The 9,854-nt window shown below is 33.8% G+C and overlaps 1 pseudogene; it reads right to left on the minus strand.

Annotated features, from left to right (window-relative positions):
* Window positions 1–2,951: 2,951 nt before the first annotated feature.
* LOC149554990 (alpha-humulene synthase-like) lies at window positions 2,952–5,701 on the minus strand (annotated as a pseudogene).
* Window positions 5,702–9,854: the final 4,153 nt, after the last annotated feature.

Genomic DNA, 9,854 nt, shown 5'->3' on the forward strand with positions numbered 1-9,854 from the left:
TAGTATGAATATTAGAGAATAGGATCATAGTTGACTTTTAACTTATAAAACTATTGTTAGTTATTAGTCAACTGATATTCATTGGGTCATTGATATGGATATGTAATTATTGATTAAATTAATTAATTAGAGTTAATTAAATTTAATTAATAATTAAGTTATGTAATAGAGTTTTAATTGATATGCTAATATAGATTCTTTTAATGAAGTTGTAAAGTGTTTACATCGAAATTGATAAGTCTTATTCTAATGACTTGAATAATGACTTTAGATATTTTAATGGTTATTAGTGATTATTTAATTATTATAGCGATTAAAAGACCTAAATTTTAGTTGAGTTTTAATTAAGTATTGTTAGAATGATAAAGAGTCATACCTATGTTCATTATTAATTGATTTAATTAAGATTAATTAATAAAGCGAATAATATTAATTAAGGGACAATGAAGATTAGTTTAATGAGTAAATATTTATCCTTTAGTTATTCTTAGAATGTAATTTTAAATAATGGAAGGATAATGTTATCGAGGGAACAAACAGGTTGACTTGTAGGTCAAATAATTAATCTTATATACTTGAAGTATACTTGCAACATAAATTGAAACCTCCACACTTAATTCAACAATGTGATTTTAGTAAACCAAAGCATGTGTTTGCATTGTGTTTTCTCTATGCTTCTTGTTTTGGATTTTTTTGGGTTGACTAGTGTTGACCAGTTATAGGACGTCTACCAGAGGCTCAGGGGTTATAATTGTGATGTCATGATGATGTCTTTTGATTCCGATCTTTATAAACCCAACCATGGTTATGTGATAGAATGCTCTATGAAATGTTTGTACTTACTGATTGTTATTACTGTCCAGTCTTCTTGTGTGAAGCTAAGATTCATATGTATTTGAGACACTTGACTTAACCATTTTGAGTCATCGATTAAATATACTTGGGTTACCTTCCAGTCATTTGATGGAATTAGAATTATTTATCTGATCTTGATGATGTCATGTTGTGACATGTTTTGACTCAACCATTTTGGAGTCTTCAATTAGTAATACTTTGAGATGCTTTTTGGTTGCTTATTAAGAACCAATGATTATTGTGATTATCAGGGATACCTTCAGTTGCCAATAGAGAACTGTTGTGGTCATGATTATCTATGGATGCTTTTCTTTTGCTCATGGAGATTTAAATAGTATATTGTGGATTATCTTTTGGTGATTTTGTGATTTATGATTCCATGAGCTTAGGGTAGGTTATCTACTTGTAGTGTCGAGAAGTGGCTTGCAATGGGGGCCGGGGCCCTAAGTGGCTGCCAGGGTATCTCATTGTAAGTTGTTTTAATAAGTGAAAACATTCACACCTAATATTGACTTAATGAACCTAATAAGATAATTGTATGTTCTTGCCCATGCCTCAAGTGCTAGTACAGACTAGGATGGGAGTAGAGAGAATGCTTGGTTGCAACCTTGCATTTTGTAGTATGCCTCGTCTGTATGAGAGGATACTAGTGGCCGCATAGGGATCACTAGGGGGCTGGGGTCTATTGAGAGACTTCTTGGGTAACTCTAGTGTGATCCATGTGATGAAACTTTCCCACTTGCATAGTAGGTTTCCTACATGTCTTTGTTGTGCCTCTGGGATTAGATGTCATTTTGTGATTGGAACCTTTGAGTTAGTATACTTTTAGGATTCCTGGACTTAGAGAGTATTTGTGCTTTGTGAATTGATAACTTGTTTAGGACTTGAGATTATCTCCTCAGCACGGTGAGAGTGGACCATTTAGGTTCCACACAGTCGGGTGGTAGTGCTTTTCCACTCTTATCATTTGAGATCCGTTTGGGACATTGTGGCTAATGCATTCTTTGTGGTATCTATCTTCATCTATCTTCGTGGATTATGATGGTGGACATGTATCCTCACATTGATGATTTACATATGTTAGATGATGTTATCTTATGCTTTATTTTGCATATTAGTTTACTTTCTACATATGATGTAGGATGTTTTAGGAGTGGCATTCCTACTATGATAATACCAATGATCTCTTCGGTGACTTGGGATGTTACATACAGAGGGATGGCTAGGATCCACAATGGTCTAATGATGCTATTTACGATTGGGAGGAACTGTGCACTTAGTTAATTATGTTTGATAATTTATGGTTATCTCCTATTATGATGTGTCATGTATGATTTGTGATTTCATTTATGTTATTACATCATGGACTAGAATTAGTAGGATGATGTACTTTATTTACACAGATGTATATTCTTTTAAGCCTTTCATACCCTATGACATGTATAGTGGATGATTGAGCAATCTGAAATGTAATTAAAAAAAGGACACTTGTATATTGTTTAAATATGTTGGGTGTATCATTATTATTTCATGACGATGTGATGTTAGATGAATAGATAAATTAGATGTGATTCAATGTTAAGGGATCCTTGAAGAATGTAACCTGTTATGTTTGTTTATGATTACTTTCAATTGAATAATGTTATTGCTTTCGCTACTATGTTATGAATGGTGTTACTTTCATGTTTTTTAAAAAAAAAAATGCTACCAAACTTAGTGAAACTTTAGGTTAATTCTTTGGATCCTTTGGCAGGGCATTACATTATAGATGAGTATGAAACATGTAGTATTGTGATTGGAATAACAAAAATATAATGTTATGATCAAATAATATAATCAAGTGATCAAATTACACTCAAGATATGGAGACAAAGTGTGTTAGTTTTAAATATGAAGCCCACATAGTATGTGTATATAGTTCATATAAAATCTCCAATATCTATCGAATGACAAGTTACTAAGAAACCCAAATAGAAACCTAAATAAATTTGGGTAGTAGATAAAATGCGACTACATAAACTGACTAACACTATTGGACTTGCAAGATCAAAATCAAAATCAAAGTATGAAGTTTCCCTCAATCTAGGTTTTCTTTTCTACATCACTACTAGATCAACAAAAAGTTTGAGTACTTGATTCTTGACCTCTTTGTGAGAATAAGTGATGCCATCTCCAAATATATAAAGGAACTGCAGTCCTTTATTAAAATCAAAGTATATCTTTTCCCATTTGAGTAGAGAATTATTTGGTCTTAGATATGTCCATCTTAATTCTTTTAAGGATTCTTCAACAAAATTGATGATGCAATTTAGTGCCTCTACTTGTGAACATTCGTGATGGTCCCTCATATAAGAGGAAATGGCAGAGACTATCTCTCCATGGCGCCTATCATCCTGAACACCAACAATTCAGTTATGTTAATATTAAAATAGCAATGAGTTTTGTCTCTATATCTAGTGCCTATATGAAAATAAAATAGCAGACCTCGGTCTCGAGCATCATCAATTAGTCGTATGCAAATCCATACGAGCTCATAGAATTTGGATCTATTCATAAACATCTTTTCAATAGAGTCGTCACTTAAAATGGTTCTTGTCAGAAGTAGAGGATGCATCAATATGGGTCCAATGGATACACTTGTTGTAGCAACAGTGAGGTACTCATTAAAGGTTGGAATATATCCACATGATTTCCATTGCGTGTGTTCCATGTTAGCTTCAATATAATCTTCCCACTAGAAAGAACAAAGTGTAATGATTTATTAATATGGGTATCTTAATAGCACCTCATAAATGAACTTGATGTGGGCATTAAGCATGGCATAAATATATGAAATTTCTAATTTATAATAATAATAATAATAATAATCTCATGTTGTGTAGAATTTTACATAAAAGTAATGCTACTTTGTAGCTATCATATTCAAATACATTTATATACAAAGGGGCTTGAAGAGGTATACGTACTGATTTTGTAACAAAAGGCATCATGTCACGTCCTTGTTTTTGGGTAGCTTCATTTATCAATTCTCTCATGGTTTTGAAAACAATTTCGAGGCACATCTTGAAATTCTGTGGCATATTTGTCACAATTGAGACATCCCAACCTTGAGCAATGGCCTTCTGAATAAGATTGAGTTGTTCATATTAATGCTTCTCGGAGTGATTGTGTGTAAGTTTGACAACATCAACATTTTGGATGATACTCAATGATCCATCATCAGGATGAGAGAGCTTAGAGAACAAAATGATCCATCATTAGGATTGAGTTGATCAGATATTGCATAGTCATCAAAAATGTCATCCATAATGGTGGCAACAGTTGATAATTTTGATACAGCAATTCTGATGCTGGAGAATTTCGATTCATCCGCTGCACTAACCCCCCACATGTAATATTCAATTGACCGCTCTCTCATTGCAATAAGCTTTGGAACGTCGGAATCGACCCAGCATCTATAAATCAAAGGATAGGATAGGTTACACATGAGGAAATGAAGGAAACGGATTTTAACAATATAAATATGAATTGTATTATTACTGAAGATTGGGAATCGTGTTGGATACTAGAATGTAGCACTTAATCAATACATACTTGGAGAGGATCTTCATCTCCATCTTGTAGGTACACTGCAATATATTGAAATCCAGTTTGGTAAGCTCTAAAATCTTCTTGTCATTCAACCTTGAAAGGAAGAGATGAGATGTGAACATAGTCAGCATAACAATAACCAATAAGAATGGGAAACTTAAAAGGATTGCCTCGACACTTGTGTACCTGCGATCACCTAGCTCGTATATCTCTATGTAGTTTCGTGTCTCCCATCTAGGAAAAGTGCAAGAAAAATCATATGTGAGGGTGTACTCCACCTGCAGTAATCAAAATGGAAGTGGATTTATTAATACTTCTTTGACAAGGCTTGCACTGTAGGAGTCTCCAATATGAGGTGTTTGTAAGAGGGTCTTAAGGCGGGCGGAGGTGAAGGCTTTAGCCTCTTCCATCACCCTCTCTCCAGGGAATCCCACGCTTGATTCTCTCAACAGGTTCACCATGCCCCGCATCACTTGTTTTGATGATCAGCTATTGCTATTCTCATCATCACCACAACTAGAGAAGAACAAGTGCCCATCTTTGTCCTTGAAACTCTCCAGCATGTAATGTAAATATATAATTGCGGGCATGGAATATAATTTTGTCATAAAACACTTTGCATTATTTATAAATATACTTGGAGATAGTTCATAGTGACGGAGTCTTAAGATTCTCAGTCCTAAAGCCGTAGCATCCAAGTTACAATTCTCGCTTCTTAATCTGATGCCCACACTTGTGTCCCAATTACATCTGCAATTAATGTTTCATTTCAAATTAAATATTAGAAAATGTATATATTAGATCTACAATCAAGAAAACTTTAGAAAATTTGTTGAGATGAGACGAGACCGATAAGCAGAGTCGAGAAAGAGTTTGATCTCAGCGTTGAAATATCGGTCAATTCTGAGGCACCGCAACGCATCGACCGTCTCAAGTCGCTCCATTAACAAATCTCTATCTCCATCTCCACTTTGCATTTCTCTCAACAACACCTTCACTTCTTTCACAAGTATTTTAGCGCGTTCCTGGTATTCAGATTTCTACAGAATACATAATACAAAATACCAAATACAAAATACATGATTATGAGCATTGCATTGCAGTGAACTAGCTAGGGAAACAAGAGTAGCAAAATTCATGATTCATGATGACTTACCCCATACAGTGTTGGCATGGATTGGATAAAATCATCATCCCATACGTTGAAAGCATTATCTGGTATTGAAGTTGGTATTTCTCCTCCATTCATCGTCATCGCCATGTGAAAAGAAGGTCACAAAATATTATTATTAAACACCAACTTAAAAAGTGTTCACGAAGGTTATTGTAGACACTCTTACGCTGCTACGTATTTATAGATGCATTACCAAAAAACTTGCGAAACTTTCGTTGCAACTTATTATTTTTTAAATATCTATGGTTGTTAATGTGGGAGAAACACATGAAAAAAGTCTTAGATGACCTTTATATTAATATAATAGAAGTTCTTGTCGTCAAAACAGACAGAACAAGAGGATCTCACGTGTGGCATCTTTCTCGTTTTCATTTGTTGGCACACAAAGTCCAATACTTCTAGGGCCACCGCTTCCTATTGTATGGAAATGGCATTTATTAAATACATGTACAAGGTATGAATATAGTTAAATATGTTTAAAATATTATTATATTATAATTAATATTATATTGTTATGAGGGCATTGTTATATTAAACTCTTTGGAAAAATATCTTGTCAAAATATTTTTATTTTATTCTGATTGTTTTTTATTAAATAAGGTGAGAAGAGGGTCCTGACTCGTGAAAGAATAAAAGCATAGTACTTTTCTACTCTGAGCTATTACACCCAAGCCGTAGAAAAGGTCATCACTAATACAAATTGTTAGAGATCCTTCACAGAATAAAACTTAATTAAAAAACTAGAGTAATTACTATCAATACTAGAGTCTAAACCTTGCTGATAATCACAACAAAAAACTTAGTCTTAGAGTACTAAGTATACATGTAAACCAATTTATACATAACAATATTAACACTATGTCCCAAACTACAAGTAGCACATAAACTGACACAAGAGCAAAAGAAAACCAACTAAACATAATATAAATAGCAAATGAAACCCTAGGGCAAAAATGCTAGGCCTGCTTTATGTTATCCCAATCCTCGACCTGGCACCTAAGATTTTTGGTCCAGTTGTGGAAATCCTTTGTGCTTTTCATTTCCACTCAAACTATTTTCCTTCTTCATTCAAGCTTTTTTGAGTTTCCTTTGTCCCATCACTGATTCGAAGATAGCCTTTTGCATCATCTCTTTCTAGATCTTGCATATAGTTGAGATGGCCACACCCAATTCAATGTCAGTGATGGCATTATCATATTTGTTGTTCAAAGATGTCACTTTTTCATTGAGGGCCTTAATTTGATCTGCCAGGTCTTATTTTTATTTTTTCTACCTTACTTTTCTCATTATTAGAAAATATCTATGGGGACTTTTATTCATTCATCAGAAGGGTTGATGACATTATTTTTTTGGAATTATAGATGGAGTAACTAAGAGGGGGGGTGAATCAGTTACCACAAAAGAAATCCACAGATCCCTTAGATGTCTTTAACAACTAGTTACTGTACTGATACTCGGTAAATGCTATAAGAATTTTGTAACTCAGTAGATTAACTTGTTACTGATCATCTAGCATTTCTAATTATTAATATGCATGAAAAAGTAAAATGAACGCAAGAGACACCAGATTTAATGTGGAAACCCAATATGGGAAAAACCACCAAGTAACTAGCTACCAATTTTCCACTCTTCTGAAGTGAGCCTTGTTAGGAGCCAACCCTGTTAAAGGTTACAATACACATTGTTAGGTGTGACCCTGTTAGGAGTGGCCTTGCTAGAGGTCTTTAGAACAATTCAACTAAAATGTCACCTTTTTAGAGGATTTATAAAATGGTTGTTAAACCAACTCTGTTAAGAGATTTGAAATCACTGCTACAATGGTTAGAAAGTAACAATGAATTGCCCTGAATAAGATGCAACTAAATTTGCTAATAATAGATCTCCATTATGCACTATTAGATCCTTCTCGATCAAATATAGCTTTGCTGCTCGTCAATGATCTCTAATCATCCTTTAAAATTCACTCTTAGTCCTTCTTCTCATTCACATCCTTCACATACTTAGAATTCACAGCTTGACCTCATATATATACCATTCAGATTATTAATTCAACTCATTCACAAGTTACATTTACCAATAAACCATATATCATTCGGCTAAAAATGTTACGTTAAACAAATAAACTTTATTTTAAAAAATAATGGTATCCTTCACTGGCCAACCCTACTCGGTAAATACTGCTTTCAAAAATAATTTCCTGAGTTAACCGTCTTAACTCGGTTAACACTACAATTTCTGCGAAATCCTTTGGCTACCGAGTAAACTTGGTAAGAATTAGATTTCCTTCACTATCCATGAAAGCTCAGTTAGAACCGTTTCCTGCATTATTTTCTCTTAATGACTGAGTGAGCTTGTTAACAACTAAATTTCCTTTGCTAAACCTTGAAAGCTCGGTAGCAACTGTTTCCTGCATTATTTTCTCTTGATGACCGAGTGAGCTCGGTAACAACTAAATTTCCTTTGCTAAACTTTGAAAGCTTGGTAGCAACTATCTATGCAAGGTAAAGCCTAAGAATGCTCGGTAGACACTATAAACCTTCTTTGCTAACCTTCTAAACTCGGTAACCTTTGTCTTTGCCTTGTTGACCATTTGAGCTTGGTAGACTCTAACTGATAATTGATATGACATTTGTGTAACATCAAAGACAATACACAATTGAACAATTGTATCCAACAATCTCCCTCTTTGGCATTGATGGCAACACAACATGTCATAGCAGAATGAAATTTGAAAACAAGTCTTTTATGATAGAATACTTCTTCCTCTTATACCAAACTTCCCAAATACAATAATCTCCCTCTTTCATTATAGTCTCTCCCTCTTACACAAGCTCTCTTTTTCTTGCAAATTTCAGAAAGATATGATAGTATACTCTTCCTCTTTGACAACACATGCCAAAGACAATACGAATCAAATGAATAGCATTGTACCTGATGTACTGATTCATATGCAATGTCTTCATTACTTTGCTGCATCAACTGATAGATCTTCAATTCTATTTTTGTTGATGCATCACTAAAACTATATTTTAGTGAGCTTCAGATAGGGGAATGACCCCTAACTTACCTCTTAGATACAAGAATGCATCCTTAGGTAAAGGCTTTGTGAATATGTTATCAATTTGTTCCTTTCTATGGACATATTCCAATCTGATTTCCTTTTCTTGTACCAATTCTCTAACAAAGTGATATTTTATAGCAATATGCTTGGTTTTTTAATGCATTACTGAATTCTTGGATATGTTAATTGCACTTTTGTTGTCAAAAAATATAATAATAGGTTCTTTGATTTCTTGCTTCATACCTTCCAATAATTGCTTGAACCACACAATGTTTGAGTAGTTTACTACTGCTACAACATATTCATCCTCTGTTGTGGACTGAGATGTATAGTTCTACTTTTTACTTGTCCAAGAAACCAACCTATTTCCAAGAAAGAAAGCTCCTCCACTTGTACTCTTTCTATCATCAGCATTCTCTGCCCAATTTGCATCGATAAACACTTTTAAATCTAGATTTCCTCCAAGTTTATACCATAATCCATAATCTTCAGTTCCTTTTAAATATCTCATGATCCTTTTGATTGCCATAATGTGATTTTCTTTTCATTTTCTTGAGAATCTTGCCACAATTCCTACTGCAAGGGCAATGTCTGGTCTTGTATGCACTACATACTACAACTTTCCAATCATAGATCTATACAATGTCTGATCCACTTCCTTTGATTCATCATCTTTGGTGAGTTTCAATCTAGTACACATGGAGTCCCAACTAGTTTGCAGTCTTCCATACCAAACTTTTTCAGTATCTCCTTGATGTATTTAGATTGAGTGATGTAGATGCCATTCTTACTCTGTTGAATTTGAAGACCAACAAAGAATTTGATTTCACCAAACATTGACATTTCAAATTCTTTGTTCATTTGTTCTAAAAATTCTTTGCAAAGATCATCATTTCCTGTGAACAAAGTATCATCTACAAATATCTTTGTTAAAATAATCTTATTATCTAGTCCTTCCTTTATGTACAAACTGTTGTTATCATTAGTTCTTTAAAAACCAATCTGAATAAGATAGTTATGCAATCTTTCATACCATGCTCTAGTGGCTTGTTTCAGACCATATAATACTTTATGTAGTTTGTAGACCATGTCCTACTTGTTTGGATCAACAAAACCTTCAGGCTAGTCAATGTAAACCTCTTCATCCAATATGCCATTGAGAAATGTTGACTT

Source organism: Cupressus sempervirens, chromosome 5 (assembly GCF_028749045.1).
Source record: "Cupressus sempervirens isolate cs-2001-9-10 chromosome 5, ASM2874904v1, whole genome shotgun sequence".
Classification (NCBI taxonomy): Eukaryota; Viridiplantae; Streptophyta; class Pinopsida; order Cupressales; family Cupressaceae; genus Cupressus; species Cupressus sempervirens.